A 16,979-nucleotide genomic window follows, 5' to 3' on the forward strand; every position below is an offset into this window, starting at 1 on the left:
CCTCATTTCTCTCAGCCCCTGCCTTTGCTCATATCCCTGCAAGAATGTTGAACATTTATTGGACCAGATGAAATTGAGAAAAACAGAAGGAAGGGTGCAGTGATGATGCTCTGCAGTAGAACTTCTAATTTGTTAGACATCCAAAGTCAGATAATTCTCAAACAATGTGTTCGAGTTTAGGAGCTTTTTAAGCTAAAGTGTGAAAGCAGATGGATTCATGGAAATAGCCACTATTCTGTTTGCATTCAGTCATGAGACTAAGACCCTGAATGAAGTTCAGCAGATGAACAATTGTCCCTGTCTGAGGATCATAATCCTTAATTAATTATCAGTAGTTAGTCTGTGGGAAGTTGTGGTTGTGGGAGACATGTCCCATCCAAAGATAGCTCTCCTGTGTACCCCCTTGGAATGCATTTGATGGCTTATTTCAGTTTCTGTTTCTGAAACTCTCAGAAAAGTGAAAACATTATTATACCTCTCTGCCTGCTATATCATCTAGCCATGTCCTTGCCCAAGCAGCACAAGAATGTTCAGTCTACATGTGGGGCTTTGGTGTGTGCATCTCATGTGTCGTCTCCTCACATTTACTCAGTTACAAAAGACTCATAGTAACCCTTTTAACTATTAGAAAACAGGGGCTTTTTAGTGATTGTCACTGTACTAGTGTGGAAGACTATCCTAAGCACTATTTGTGTTTTGTATCATAAAAAAAACCAGCCACCCAAATATCATAGCAATGTGTTGCACCATTTCTTGCATAAATCCTGAGTTTGAGGCTCATGGGCTGGCATTCACTTTGGACCATTCATAACTTAAACGCATTAAGAGATTTTCTAACTTCAAAACCTAAAAATAAAATCCATCTGCTCACACCTTCACAGTATCTATCCAAACCATACTGAAATAATGTGCAAACTTTGTGTGAAGCCCAAGGAGAGGGAGTGACATCACTTGAAATTCAGCCCAGATTTGGTCAGGACCTGGCCCCAATTTACTAGGTTGGTTCAAGAACTCCAGAGACCTGGTTCAAATTGCAGCTGATGAATACTGTGTACTATTATCCACATGTAAATTGTCACACAAAGAGGCATTTTTGCTCCTCCCTCCTTTCTTGAGCTCTGTGTCACCATTTTCAGACTTCCTTTGGATGCTATTGGTCAAAATAAGGAAACTATTGTGCAGAAAACTGGAAGAGAAAATTTAATGGTGGGGGTTATGTTAAGAACTGAGTATAAAGCTCAGGTGGTAAACTGGGAGAAACAAGATATGACACGTATCACACATGCCTCTGGAAATAAATGTCAGGAAGATATATGTTCTTCTTCTGGCTCTGCCAGCTCAGATCTTGTGTTTAGAAGTTACGTTGGTCTAAACTGTTCCTTTCTGTCATAGCTGATCCCAGCTGGTTCTTCCCACATTATCCTTCCTCACCTTACATGCACACATTTGTTTTTCAACACCAGTTGCAGCTCAGAGAGGGGCTGGAATAAACTCCTTTAAATCTTTTGCAGTATGGTTCATTGATGTAGTTCCTGATCCCAGCCTATGCATGCATGAGTTTAGGAGTGTGACATCATGGAGCAAGACCAGGAATTCCCTTAGCTGGCACCAAATCCATGAGACAAGGGCTGTGGACTGCTCTGAATTGCCACCTGCCCATGAGCAGATTGTTTTATGTCCTGTCCCTACTGTGCTTCTCTCTAAAGCCACAAGACCTTGCACATGACCATCCATCTCTCAGAGATGTCTGGGGGATTTAAAAGGTAATGCCGCTACAGGCCAAGTTTTCTCAAACTGATACTAGGGTGATAAAATTGAACTGAGAACCTAAAGAGTTCCAAAATAATACTCTGAATATTAGAAGTGGGGCATGTTTGACAGTGGTTGTATGGAAATAACTAGATTTATGCTCACTTCCAAAACCCTCAACATGATTGAAAAAACCACTGCATTTCCAGGTCATTTGAGCTTTCAGAGATGGCCTGTACTGCCATTATTTTCCCCCATTTCATCATTTGTTAAAGGAATTAAAGAAAAGTAAAAAAGTATCCCACACAAGTTTTTAAACAGAGAAATATAAGCCTCCTTAAAATGGGTCAGCATAACACCTTTAAAATTTCAGAGAAATCTAAAGATTTTGGCATGTCATGCAAAAGAGTGGAATTATTATCATTTTTCATCCAACTCTGAAAAGCAGGTTTTGTTATCTGCTGTCTACTGATGCTCAAAATATCCACCTTCAAAAGTGAACTTTCCATTTCCAATGAGAAGAGTGATCAGAATCTCCTCAGCACTCTCCTTGTTCCCATGCTTCTGCCTCTTACTGCATCCAAACCAAATAAGATGTTAATGAGGATTAAATCCAAGTCAAGTTAAAAACTCAGTTGTTTTTTCTTCCAGCATGGTTGGATTAATTTGCAAGACCATTGTCTCTTTTTCATCTTTATTACACTATTTATGAGCTGACAGAGCTGTGCTTGTACTTTTGAGCAAAGACCAAGAATGGAAAACATAATCCTCAAGGTGCCTTAGAAATTTTAGATAGAAAACCATTCCTGTTTTCCATACACACCTTGCTATAAGAGTGAGGATCAAGTGTCTGGAAGTATTTGCTTTTGACAATGAGATAAAGATATTTTTCTTTCACATAATGGAAGAGTTCATTTGTTTTTTAATTAGGAAAAAAATCTATCTGACTTACCAGTTATCAGAACAAGACTTTTAAGTTGCAAATGAAGGGGCATAGGTTGCTCACATCTTGCACTTCTGTCTGCTGCCTTTATCTTGATGAAAGACACATTTCAGACAGAAAATGTAGATCGAAGTTTGGTCTTCTGATGGGTAGAATGGGGAAAGAATCCAGTGATGTCTTGTTGAGAGGAGTGGGCATGAATATAAATAGGAGATTTGCCTTAAGTGTCTAATTTGTGTTTGTTTGTGTTATCATATTTGCAGCATTTCTGTAATAAATATAAGCCTATCCTAAAGTAGAGCAATTTTATGAAGCATAAAAATGAAAGTCAAGCAACCACTTCTAAGCAGTTCTGGGGTCATCCTAATGCAGGGCAATAATTTGCACCTTTGGAGTGCAAAAACTGGAGCCTGAGAGAAAAGAAAGTGTTTATAAAATGTCGCATCTTTGAAATGAGAAAGCACTTGCAAAGTGTTGCCTCTCTGAAATGCCTGTCCTTAGTCTTCACTCCACAATTCCTGGAGAACAGGCAGAGCAGAGGAGCAGGAGATTAGCTGCAGTGACCAGCAGAGGAGGAGCAGCTACCTAGGGTGGGCTGGGGTCCCACGATGTGACATCACAGTCCCCCAGTTACTGGGTATTTTACTGTTTAAAAAAAAAAGAAAGAAAGAGAGAAAAGAGAGAGAGAGGGAGAAAATACCATACATGGACAGTTCATTGTACTAATAAAGTTACTGTAAGTTATTTGTAACTAATATTTTATGGATTTTATCAAAAAACCCCTAATCTTTGTCATCTCTGTGGTTCTAAGAAAAAATTGGTGATTTAACTCCTTAGAAAGATGTTTCTTTTTCATCTGCTCTTTTTCTCAGACTTACTTCATGAGGGAGACTTGTCAAAAATATTCCAACAATACCAGGCAAAGGACTGAGTGTTTTGAATATAGTGATATATTTCTTTGAAAATCCCTGAAGCAGATGAAATGATAGACAGAGATGTTTCACTGTAGCTTCAGTGAGAACTTTCAGAACTTGTCATTTCAGAGCAGCTGGAGCCTTGGCACAAGCTCCCATATAATGTTTTTTCCTTTAACTCTTCCATGGAAAGAAATTTTTTTCTCCCCTGAACTATTTCATTGTTAACATTATAATGAAAGTAAGCAAATTTACTACACACTTAGAAAAATATAAAGCCTTATCCTTGCCTTATGCAAACCTCTATTCACATTCATAAAACTGAACTAATTTGCTTCAACTAAGGAAGTAGCCTTTAATCTGTTCTTCAACTAATAAATGAAGAATTATTGCCTATGTTTCAGATCGACTTAAGTGTGAATGTACCATAAATCTTTCCTCTCTTTTTTTTTTTTCCCTAATGCAACCAGTAGTGTCTATTCTCCAAGCTTTAAATTCACTTTGTCTTCACAGAAGTTAACTTTCCATGTAAGAGGCAGAGAGGCATGGTCTGTATTCTGTTCCTAAATATTTTCCGTGCCTTTTGGTCATCTCTTCTAAGTAAAAATAGCAAGAAATAATGTAGTCATGCAACCTGCCTGAGCATAGATCAGTTTCAGGGATTTCTTGCACAGACTGTGTACTTCACTTTAATGCCAAAGGAAGGTCTGATCTTTGTTTCAATATTTCACTTTCCTTACCTGCATGTTTCCCTACTGCTGACTGAGGATTCAGTAGCAAATGACAATTTGAAGGCGACAAGAAGCCTGCCTGAAACAATCAGGACTGGGCTGCTGTTCCCCTAAGCCTGCATTATTTTGTGGGATAGAGTTTAGGCAACATACATTAATACAGCTGATGCACTGCAATTAAAGAGAAAAAGCATAAGACCATGATCACCATTGCTCATTATTAATGATCATGTCTGTGTCAGTGGTTTTTTGCACCTCTGCCTATTAGCTTTTGAAGTTGAACATGCTTAATGGGCTTATTTGAGGGAGGAAAGATGACAATAAGGTACTGGAGAAAGCAGATCCATGAAAAAATAATGATGATGGAAAACACAGTGAGTAGAAGGAAAGTAATCCATAAGAGAAACAGATTAGAGACCTTTCCCTGCCTTTCTCATTTTCCCTCCTGAGAGTAAGGGAGTACATCCTTCAAAACTTTTTGTGCACCATTTTTTTTCCATTTCAAGGACAAAATGGACCATTGCAGTAAATCAGTCTGATTTTCTTCATAACACTAGCCACAAAACTTTCCCAAATTAAGCTTTGATCAAAACCATGTGTGGAGGAGAGGACAAAAAGGAGCCATGCCATGAAAAATCGGCTGTTCTTTCTAGGTGACATGTGCCTGTGGTCTGTCCTATTGCTTGAATTTGATGCAATTCAGAGCCCTGGCAAGGCTGTTGCCACTCAGTCAGGATGGCGGCCACATGCTGAGGCAGTGGGACATAAAATAAGGCGGTAAGGTAAGGGATAGTTTTGCTTTGTATAAGTATCTGCTGGTTTTCAGGTGTCTTTTAGCTTGAGCTTCCACTCTCTGTACTTTTAAATCAGGACACTGAGCTAGACAGATCTTTCATCAGAGGCAGACTGAGAGATCTTATGTTCCAGGATCTAGAGGAATTCTTCCACATACATTTCAGAACATTTTCATTGTTTTTCCCCCAAGAAAGAGGTAAATTTTGCAAGTTTTATAAAAATAAGTTGACAGTTTTCTGGTTTTCTTCCATGTTTTCATTTTCTTCAAGTGAATTAATCTTTGCAATACCCTCTACTAAAACTCAAAAAATGGTACTGAGACTCAGAGACTTTAGTCTAGGTAACTGTATGAAACCTGCTGGTTCCAAAAGCTTGCTAAATATTCATTCAAAGTAGATTTTACAAAGTTAGGAGCATACTAGGCAACTTACTTTCAAAGATGAGGCTTTTCAGCACTCATACATCATCTTCCTGAGTCCTTCTTCGTGCTTCCTTTGGTGTCCTGAAGGAATAAAACTGAGAAGACAGGTTTCATTCCTGGGAAAGCACTCTGAACTGTTGAATTTACAGGGTATTTTGAGATAGCAATGTGCAAATAAATTTTAAGTGAGAAGAAAAATACAGGCTATCAGACTAGATGAACTATAGATTTTTGTTTCAGGAATAAACCGTATCTTTGCTTAGACCCTAGCAACTCTGTTGAGCCCTCTTACTTTATCTAAAAAAATCCAAAGGAATGCCATAAAAACTTAGCAGTAAGTCATTTCAGTATGATGATCCGTTCTGAATTTAAGGAGAATTTGGCCAACCAGGTGAAGGCCTCCAGCTGGCACTCAGCAGCCTTTCCATCTCTGTGTCTCCCATTTGAGTTTGAACAGTATTCCACCTACCCTTGTTGCAGTTCTCTAAAGGTTCGTGAAGTGCTTGCCTGGGAAGTGCACAAAAATGGCAGTCATGAACTTGAAGTATCCCTTTGTGGAGAGAAAACCCCCAGGGCAGTTGCAGTCCCTGCAGCGACACTGATGGCGCACGTAGGATGGGAAGGCTCAGTGTGGAGGTGTGTGTGGTGCCAGCAGATCATGCAAATTCAATATTCAGTCCCTCTTATTTCACTTGTGTCAGTGATTTCCTCAGCCAGGCTTCAGTGGTTTTGAAAGTGCAAACCTGCTGCTTTCTTCATCACTGGCAGGGCCGCTGGGACCTGCACTTGGCATGCTCCAGGAGAGTCAGCAGCTGCTTAAATCAGGGAAGGCATGTGGCTGATTGAATCACCTGTCACATTGATTTATGGAGCTCCAAGGTCATCTCTTTGTGGCTTGTAAGTGATTTTCTTTGGATGAAAAATACAAAAGAAGAAATTGTAGATGACCTCTTTATTAAGAGAAATGTAAAAATAATGAATAAAGACAGATTTAATTTTTTTTTTAAATATAATTCCAGAGGAGGGAAAAAAAACCCCTCTGTCATAATGACATCCCTAGCTAAAAAAAACCATATATATATAGGGAAAAAGAACATCTTGGTCCCTTGGACAACATCTTTATAAGTTACTGATCTATGTAGTGGTTTTTATTTGGTGGCTAAGTACATTGCCACTCCTCTTCAAACTGAACTTAGGTACTTGCTCTGCAAGCTCCAGCCAGAGGTTAAAAAAAAACCTGCTTACAATGCACTGTAGATGCCTGAGCTTCTTGTTCTAGTTTAGCTGTTGTTATTCACCCAGCTAGCATCCAGCTCTTCATTTCATGCTCATTTTCAGGGCATAACTTGTGGAGTAAAATGCTTTACTAGAAAAAGAAAGAGGAATCTTTTCTGTAAGAATACAGCCGGCATACTTGAAGTACTACTGCGAGAGTTCTCTTGCACTTTAATGAGGAATTATTTCTTTGTCTGGAAGAATTTATCTTTTTAAGCTTTTAATTGAGGAAAAAAAATATGAAAAGCAAAATAAAGTATTTTTTTCATTTATCATCATTACACTAAAATGAGTATGTCTGAAAAATCAGAGAAGGTTGGTTGGGTTTTTTTCCTGGCATGCTAGAAGTCATGTGAAAGAGCAAAACTTAGTCTATTTGTTTTATTCTTTATAAAGACTTTTCCTCGTGCCTTTCATTCCTTTCACCTATCACTCCTGAGTAGGAATGTTGTTGATCACACGGATAACACTGAGAGCAAAGTTCCACAAAGACTCCCAAGCACAGAGTTTCACCCTTGGTCTCCAGGTATCACATGCATCAAATATCACTTCTATTTTCAAGAAAGCAAAGAGCTTTTAAAGAGCGAGGCTCCTGGTCACTGACTAATGTGGAAATCAGGGAAATGCCATGGTTCTTACCCATCAGAAATTCTCAGAATAACCAGCCATTCCCCATAGGAGACTCAGAGCTAAAATAAGTTAAAGCTCAAACTATGCAGAAAATATTTCAGAAATTCGAAGTGTACTTTGCAGAAAGGCCATTTACTACATAAATAAAGTCAATTTTTTCTGATTTTTACCTTGTTAATTAATCAAAGTATTTTCTTGGCACACACCAGGAAATTTTGTTCCACAGACCTGTGCAATTTCTACCTTAGCAGCTGAGATTAAGTTCAGTTCTGGCAAAGCTACTAAAGGGATCCACAGGGAAGAACTGCAGAATTACAGAATTTATAGAACTGCTTACAGCTCTACAATTAAATTCCAACAGTTTAAATTAAAAGTAAAGGATGGATTAATTGTATGGGTACACACCATTAATATAGATTTATTCCTTTATCATTTTGCAGATAAGACAAAGCTGATGATAAAAAAAGAAAATGTATCCTTTCAAAAGAGCTCATTGGGAAGCCTTAACAATTGCTCTGGCTGACAGCCCCTGGGAACACAAAGTCAGGCAAAGTGGATGAACTGATTTGAAATGCATAATAATTTGTACTTTTAGAGAAAACTCAAATCAATATTTCCCTTTTTTACTTTCCAGAAATGTTCATCATAGCTTTTGCATTATTCTATGCCCTTTTGAAATTCTAGATTCCAAACAGGACAAGAAGCAGAAGTGCAGTAATGTTGTGAAAGAAATGGTTATTCCAGCAATTCTGTTTTCTCGGGAAGGAAATAAGTAGTATTATACTTTCCGTATAAAAGAATAAACATATGCTTGCAGTGGCAGTGACCTTTCAGATTAAGCAAACAAGACAAGAGCAAAAAGCACTGTCTTTGTGAGAGGCTGGATGGTGTTGACCCAATTGCTTCTGTCTGAAACACTGCTAAATAATTTATGCTTGTGCAAAGTGGATGTACAGCACTACCAGATTGCAGGGGCACATTCACTTCCACTGCACAGGAGTTCAAATGTCAGCATAAGCACCAAACTGAGGAGGAGGAAAAAAGTGAAAGGAGCAGAGAAAAAAGAATAGACATTTTTTAATAGCAGTCAGTGTACCAAATAGTAGCTGTCTATTGGACTTCTGTGCACACAGGGAGTCAGGAAAAACAACTTTGAGTCCTTCCTACACTCCCTGTAGTAGTGATAACCTCATACCAGGCAATTGCCTTGGAAATTTCACGGCCCATTTGCCACAAACCCAAGAGAGTTTGAATAGACCCAGACGTCCAAGCCCTTAGCTCAAGCAAGGCTGCACTTCAGACTAGCATCTTCAAGACTGGTTTCCTTTTATCATCTTCCATGCCATGTGTTGCAAGTGACTTCTAATAGGGAGAGAAGGCCTCTCTCTCCTTTTCTGCCCCTGGGAGGAGCCCTCAAAGTCCTGCTGCAGGGAGAGGGCCACCAGCTGGAGCTGCCATCAGGAGTATGTGCCTCCCAAGAGGAGCCTTGCTCAGAGGCACACGCTGCTTCACTGTGGGCAGGTCCATACCCACAGGTGCCAGGGATGTCTGGCTCATTGGCAACTGCTCAGCTAGAGCTGATGCCTGGTATCCCAAAGCTGGAGAGACTATGATATTTTATCACAAGTGGAAATATCACTATTCAAGAAGATGAAATGTCAAAGGGATGAAAGTCTTGCTTGGCATTCAGTAGATTGTCAATTTTGCCTGTTCTTTTCCAAAATGAGCATGTCTTTGGAGGGGGAGAATCAGCAAAATTTTTCCTCTTTTCTTGAGCAAAAAATGTTTTTCCTCAAAGTTTGCATCATTTCTTGAACAAAATCCAAACATCAAATAACTAGAGTTTGCTTTTGTTAATAATAATAATAATAATAATAATAATAATAATAATAATAATAATAATAATAATAATTTAATGCATAATCTATTCATATTGAAATATATTTTCTGGTTGTTACAATTATTTTTGGCTTTTCTCCCGGAGGAGTTTTGCTTTAATGGCTGTTCAGCAGTCTGTGGTAACATCTGTAGAGTTGCAGGTCTCTTCATGGATTGACAGACATTTTACATTGATAAGAAGTTACTATTTTCTTCACCTTGCAGATGAAATGCAAACAGCAGCATGAGAAGGGTCATTTTTTGTTGGTTTGTTTGGTGCTTTTTTCTTGGGGTTGCTCAAGGAGTTGGTGCAGGGCTGAGATTGATGATGGTGCAAACCATGCCCAGGAGCTCAACTCCTCCCAAATGGGTCTGTTGTTTTTCAGCTGTGGGTGAAAGCAGAGATTTGCTGCCTCTCTAAGATACTGCAGAGAAATCCTTCTGCAGCAGCCAGTGTTAGGGAGAGAAAGGCATTTTTTAAGACATTGAAGGTATCTGCACAGAAATCTTGATTACTGGTTACTACTTTGTAGTTCATGTGAGCCTGTAACAGATATAATCTGCCTGTGGTATTTGCCATTTTGAAGCATGGCTTTTAACCAGTGACCTTAGCGGACAGCAGAACTCCCTTCCTGTGTGTTGTGGAGTTTGAAGAGAGAGGGTGGCTCTGGTTTTTGTCCTGGGAAAGCAGGAATGCCTGCAGCAGACACAAGCATTTTGGAGCAAGCGTCTGAAGCCCTTATGGATGACAAGTATTATGTAAATCAAAGGTGGTGAAGATGTGACAAGATGGGAAGTAATAAACTCTGGAAATAAGCTGGTCCACTTGAATACAAAGTTTGTGCTATGTTTACCGTAGGATTTATGTTGCAGTGTAAAAGACCAGGGCATAAAATTCCTTGACAAGCAGCTCTCCAGAGAAGTGGTTTCACTCTGTTTGCCAGAGCCCTCACAGACCATGAGGTGCTTCTGAGGACATGAATGACAGGTAAACAAGAAATCAAGTTGTTGTCAATAAAGCAAAATTTCACTCATCATAAGGCTAAAAAAAAATGTTAAGAGGCTGAGAATGAATTTAGTTGAAAATTTTTGACCCAGTGTATGCTGTGCTAATGTAAGTGTGTAGGAGAGTAGCAAGTGGTGGGGATGGTTGAGTTTTTTCAGGGATAGACCATGGCATTTTTTTCTCATCTAAAGTAAATGTAAGGAGCCAGTAGCTCATAAAGCCCAACTACAGAATCTTGTTCCCGGAATTGCTGAGCTGGAGATGAAATAGGTTGGTATGAAATGGAAAGGTTGCTGTTGTACCAGGATTTGGGACACCCAGATTTTGTTTTTGTAATGTCAGACAAGTCACCTTTGCTTTGCCCTATAAACCAGAAGTGTTATATGGTGATACTGTGGAGCAGGGTCACCTCAAAGCACACTTCTTACATCCTCCAGCTCAGGAAACCAGTCAAGCATTTATCCCACAGACAGTGGGAGGAACTCATAGCTCTCTCTTATATATTCCTTGTTAGAATATCAACAGTGACTGACAACTCTTCATGATCCATGTTGTCATTCTGGAAGCTGACATGGTAGCTAAGGCTGAGATAGTGAACCAAATCAGCTGAAGTGAATTAATGTTTTGTCAAAGCCACATCTGACATAGTGTTTATGACTTTCCATTACACGACCACTTTCCTGCTGCATTGTGGAGAGACAATGGCAGCCTTGAGAATGAGTACTTCCATAGTGGAGCTGTAATTTCTATTTTTACAGTCACATAATGTTGCTGGTTTTGACAAAAATAAAGCCCTGCTACCATGTTAGGTGTACTTGCTCCTGATCAGAAGGGGAATACTCATTTGTGTCTGAGAAGAAGACTCTGAAGAAAACCCATTTAGCTCATGTAGTAATGTGCATTTGAACTACCATATATGGATTTCTTTTTAATTATTATTCCTTCTCTTTAATTATTTTTATTACATTTCTTTACTTTTTCATGCAGTTCTGCCATTAAATGCTCAGACATTAAGCCAGGGAATTTATACGACAGTGTATGTCAGCCACCATTCCTGGTGGAGGAGTAGACAGCTCATGAGTGAGTTTTCTACAGTAGCTGCAGAAACCATAGGTCTTTTCCCATGAAGTGCAACTATTTGGAGTACCTAATTAGGGATGGGATAGGCAGGCAGGAAGGCACTGTTCTGACCTTGCCAGTCAGATTAACTGAGCCAGAACCAATTTCTTAATAAATCATAATTTTTTTTTATGGCAAGAGAGAAAGAAAGCTGAGCTGCTAGTGTCCCTGAATTGCTTATTTTCTTCCAGGATATCTTAACAGTCACAAGGAAGTCCATGTGAAATATGAGATAGTTGCTTTCTATGGATAAAAAAATAATAATCTGGATTTGAACAGATGTTTTATGCATGGGAAATAAAATACATATATGCAAGGGTTAAATAAGTCATTATTATTCTGTAAACTGTAAGGAACTTATGTAGGAAGGAGCGTCAGGTAGTGCTCGCTGTAGTGCCAGAAAAATTTAAGTGAATTATGGATTCACTTTGATGGCAATTACAGATTCTTTGATGGCAATGGCAGCAGGAAAGTCTGACCTGAGAGATACAATGCAGCCTTTAAGCTGTAGCCAAAGATCTAATTAATAACAAATCCCATTGCTGCAACCACAATCTACCCTCCTGGACCATGTAGTTTTCTAAGAAGTAACCTGGTATCATAAAAAGTCAATATGTGGTTTCTTCCACACTAATACACATTTGTCTCAGTCACAGAGCCAACCACCACACCAACTAGGAACCTGTGATTCTCCTCAGCACAGGGGGTAAAGCAGAAATCTTCTTGAGGCCCCTTCCTAACTGACTTTGCCATGATTTCCTCTGTGGATGTGGCTTCTGAAGTGAGAATGCTGCTTTTCCATAGGCAATTGCCCTGAATTGATACATAACTTTAGAAGTTATGCAAGGGACTGGAACTCGGAACCAGATACAGCGACTCGTACCTTCAGCATATGCCTGTGCTTGCCAGTTTCGATTTGGTCATCTGCAGGCTTGACTGCACATTTCTATCCCTGAAGTAGGAAACCAATATCCTAATGTGGCATGTACTGTACATTTCACACCTAATTTAGGAAAAACAGAGGGTCTCTTTAAGGAGTTGGTAGAGAGGAGTCGCTTTTTTTATGTCAGTGACTGACATAAAATGCTGCTGCCATTATAGCTTCACCTACTGAAATTGCTTTCTGTGATCTGGGAGGAGGCATTTCTTGTAGAGTATTGACATTATACAGTTTTGATCCTGAAAAATGGACAATAATGGTGTAGAAAGCCCACTATTAATAAGTCCAATACAACCTGCACTTGATAACAAAGTTCCAGAATAATTTTGGCCAGCTTTAGAATGATGCTGTGTTGAAAGGGGTCTCATCATTCCTAGCCTGATCTTAATACTGTCACTTAATAGAGCTGCCCAGTTTGACCTTGGGTTTCCCATGGCAGTGTCAGACACCTCATTCCATAAAACCATTTATTCAGGGCACAGTAACACACAAACAGCCCAGGCTGGTGCCTCCAAGGAGGATCCCCAGCACAGGAACCCTGGGCTTTTCTCCCCTCACAATCTACCTGCTCACAAGTCTCGCTCTTCCTCCTGAGCCTCTCAGTGTCCATTCACCGGCTGCCGCTGCTCTTTGTGCCCTTTGTCATGAGAAGGGCTGGCAGCTCACAGCCTCCTGTCTCTCTGGGCTCCCACCCAGAGCTCGACCTGCATCTCACACTGCAGCTTGCAAACCAGGCTGCCTGCACCAGGTGTGTTCCTCAGCACCTGCTGTGCTGCAGGGCTCTAGACTTGGGCAGAGGGGTGGGACTGGAGTAAAATACAAATATTGCAGAATAAGATATTGCTCCTGGCAGCTTTTTTCCAGGTTGGACATCCCTGGCAAGGGCTTCAGCTGCTGATGTGTCAGACAGGGCTTCAGGAGACACATAACAACGTGCCTTGCCCAAGGTAACCAAGAGCTGTTCAGTGACTGACTGAGAGGATGCTGCTGCTTTGAGAGCATGTTTGGTTTCTGTTGCCACAAGGTTTCTATGTAGTGACCTGTGGGATTCACATGCCCTGAACCTGAGAAAAGCAGAGAAAAGTATGATCAAAACAATTCTTATCTCATTCACTGCTCCTGTGTTGCGCCAAAGTAGAATGCAATATGGAGACTGTTTACCCAAAGTGATGGTGTTTTGTTTCCTTGGCCCATCAGGGCCAAGCGTGTGTGCAGACTGTCGGTCAGCAGACAGTCACAAGATTCTGTTCAGTTGAGGTGAGTGCTTGTGCAGATTAGATGAAGTTCAATATAGTGTAATATAGTATAGAATAATATAGTATAAGAAAGTAATTAATTAGCCTTCTGATATCCATGGAATCCTGTCATTCATCCCACACATTGGGTGCCCTGATTTCCGATAGTGACCCATCCCCTTGCAGGGATAAAAGCCTTGTGGTGTGCTCAGCACTCTGGGGTCCTAACTCCCACTGGGCCATCACAAGCTCTGGTGAATATTAATAATTAAAGACACTTTTATGATATTTTTCCCCCACACATGCATCATCCCCCTCCTTCTCTAGCTGCTGTAGGCAGAACCTCAGCCTCTCCACATCTAGCTTCCATATGACAGGACTCTGAAAGTTCAGAAGGCTTCTTCCAGCTGAGAGTCAGGATGAGACTGGGCTAAATGTGCTTTTCTGGGCAGTCAGAGGTTTGCAGGGAGAGTTTTCCAAAGGAAGTGTCCGTTTTAAGGATCTGGAGCACACTTCCATTTCGAAACAGTAATTCCAGACTTACTGGTCATGTTGCAGTGCTATCCAGGGCCTGCTGAAGTCTCTTGGTAACCAGCTGATCTACTCTGAGAGGCTGGAATTTAACCCTAGAGACCTTTGTGATGATTTCTCCAACTGTGTTTCTAGGAGAGAGGAGTGACTGTGATATGACAAGCCTATTACAATTCCTTTGGCAGCAAAGGGAAAAGGATGGGTTTGGTTTCTACAGACCTCTGGCAAAGTACTGCCCTGGGCTATTGCCCAGAAAACTGGCTATTTTTGAATAATAAGTCGTACTTTTGGAGCAGAGATTCATGATTATATAATGAGACCCTGGCTGTTTCTCTCTCACTGCCTCCCTTATCCCACGCACATGGCAATGTTGATGTCCATTGAGGTGGAGACAAGATTGGGCTGCATGGAGGGAGCCCTCACTAAATGAGTGCCTGTTAACTCTGTGGTGTGAAGCTGCTCTCTTCTGCTCACTGCACCCTTGGTCGGGTGCTTCAGCTCATCAGTCCCCATTGCTGTCATTGCCACACACTTTTATTCACTGCCTGCACCCCTAAGTTGTTTTCTAGTTGCCTGTATTGTGAAGTGGGTGCCCCACAGATGATCTTTAGTCCATCTGGAAGACCAGAGTCTTACTACTGGTTCCTTGTTCTGGGGTTTCTGTGCCTTCAGGCTATAAACCTTGAAACCTCGCAGCAGCAGGAGTCCAGCATTTTCAGGAACAGCTGGCTCTTTCACACATTATTTTGCCAACTATAATTTGCTCAGTTTTATAGTGTGGATCCAAGACCATTCAGACTCTGCTGGTTTCTCCTCATACTCTCCCTTCCCTCTGCCCGTGGTCCCACCCTTCTTGGTTGCCATTGCCCTGCAGGTTTCAGGAGCAGGATATCCTTGCTCACTCAACCTTCTGCTATTTTTCAGGTGGCTTTGCCCCACATATTCCCTTTTTATTTCTTGGCTGCTGTTCCCTCCCCCGCACTTCATCTCTGTGTACTGGAGAGTCTTCTGCATGCAGAGGAGCTCCTGCAGGCTGGGTCCAAACTGTGTCAGTGAACACACTGAGGCAATTTTCCCATATAATAAATGCACCTCACGTGATGCTTAAATCAGATTAGAATCATGCCCAAGGTGTGTTTTTAATAAACAGGAGAAGAAAATGCTATCCCCTCCTACCACCTTACCCTCTGGCTATAAAGTATTTCTTTTAAGTTTGTCTTTCAAGACAGCTTTAAAATGGTCTTTTGGCCTGTTGATTCCCTTTCATCAAGGTGTAAGAAAACCACTCTGATCCTTTCAATCCGGGTGAGCCCAACTGTGCATATGCAGTTGTAAATAAGGAAATTTTGGTCATTTTGGGTTTTTTTAATTTAATCTGACTTTGACATCCTTCAGTTAAATTCAGCCACAATTCAAAGTAAGGTAGATTCTTGTTTAATTTCTTGGTTTAACTCTGCTATGGGAGTAGTACACAATTTTCTGTTGGTATTAACTGCTGGATGTCCCTGGAAGTGTAAAACAGGTGTGTAGTACAGTAAATATGGCAATAAGGGTCTAAAAGACCTCCAGCTGAGAACTTTTATCAGATATCTATCTGTTTTGCCTTATTTTCTTTCTTACATGTTAATACTCATCTGTTGTAAACTGCCTTAGTTCTATCTGGCTCGTGGCAAGGAGTAAAGGAAATATTCTCCTTTATTTCTTACCTATGCAGAGGAGTTTCAAAGCCTCAGCCACACTGGGCACCCCTGTGTGTCAGGTCCACCTGCAGGATTGGAGGGGAAGGCAGAGAGTGGACCCCAGGGAGAGCTGGCAGAGGGGCAGAGGGAGCACCAGGTCACAGCTCCACATCCTCTTCCTCCCAGCCAAGAGCACCTCCCTCCCCATCTCCTGTAACATGAGCACAGGTTTTATTCTGATCCCTCAGTCAGCACAGTGGAACAGCAGCCCAGCCTCACAGGAAATATGAAGTGCAGTACCTTGGCAATTCTTACTTGCTATATTCCCTATATTATTTTTTATTAAGTACTTCTAATTTCAAGGTGCAGCTGACAAAGCAGAGGGTGACTTTGCTGAGAGGAGGAATTTGCTACAGGAGCAAAGCCCATGCTTGCTACAGCCTCAGCTTAAACATGTTTGGTTTTGTGTGCCAGCCCAAGGAGGGCTGCTTTGGAAGGTGTTGCTGGTGGCCCTAGACCAGAGGAAGATGAGACACTGCAGGAAGCACCACCATGCCATGAGGATAGGGACTGCAGGCAGCAGGTCCTTCACCTTCCTGGCCTAGCCATGATAGGCAAGGCAGGGCTTGGACTCTGTCCTCTCTCCAGGAGAATTTTGTTGGTGCCAACAAATCCAGGCACCTGGGATGTGCATGCCAGGCCCCATAGGACAGCCCAGCTGACTCCTGTAAAGAGCAGGAAGATGGGTGGACCATCCCATCTCCCTCCTTTATCCACTCTCAGTACTTGTCTTGCAAAAGGTGCCACAGCGTTATTGAACATTTTATTTCTATATTATTATTTGTGTGTAGCTCAAAAAAAAAAGTGTGTGGTTTGTGGAGTCTGATGTTCAGGGAAGGAGGATTTGGAAGAAAAAAGGAGCTTAAAAGAGACTTTTCCAGTAGTGAAGTGCTGAGGATGACTAGGGTCACCTCGTGAAGATGTCCCATGGTGACACTGACCCCTCTGTGTGCATACATCACCACACCTCTGGACAGCAGAGAGCTTCCACACCTCCTTTCCCGCCCTTCCCTGAGCTGTTCTCTCACTCCCATGACCCAGCCCTTGCTGCCACAGGAGACCCTCTTTAACCC

The sequence above is a fragment of the Molothrus ater genome, chromosome 1 (genome assembly GCF_012460135.2).
Source record: "Molothrus ater isolate BHLD 08-10-18 breed brown headed cowbird chromosome 1, BPBGC_Mater_1.1, whole genome shotgun sequence".
NCBI classification, from domain to species: Eukaryota; Metazoa; Chordata; class Aves; order Passeriformes; family Icteridae; genus Molothrus; species Molothrus ater.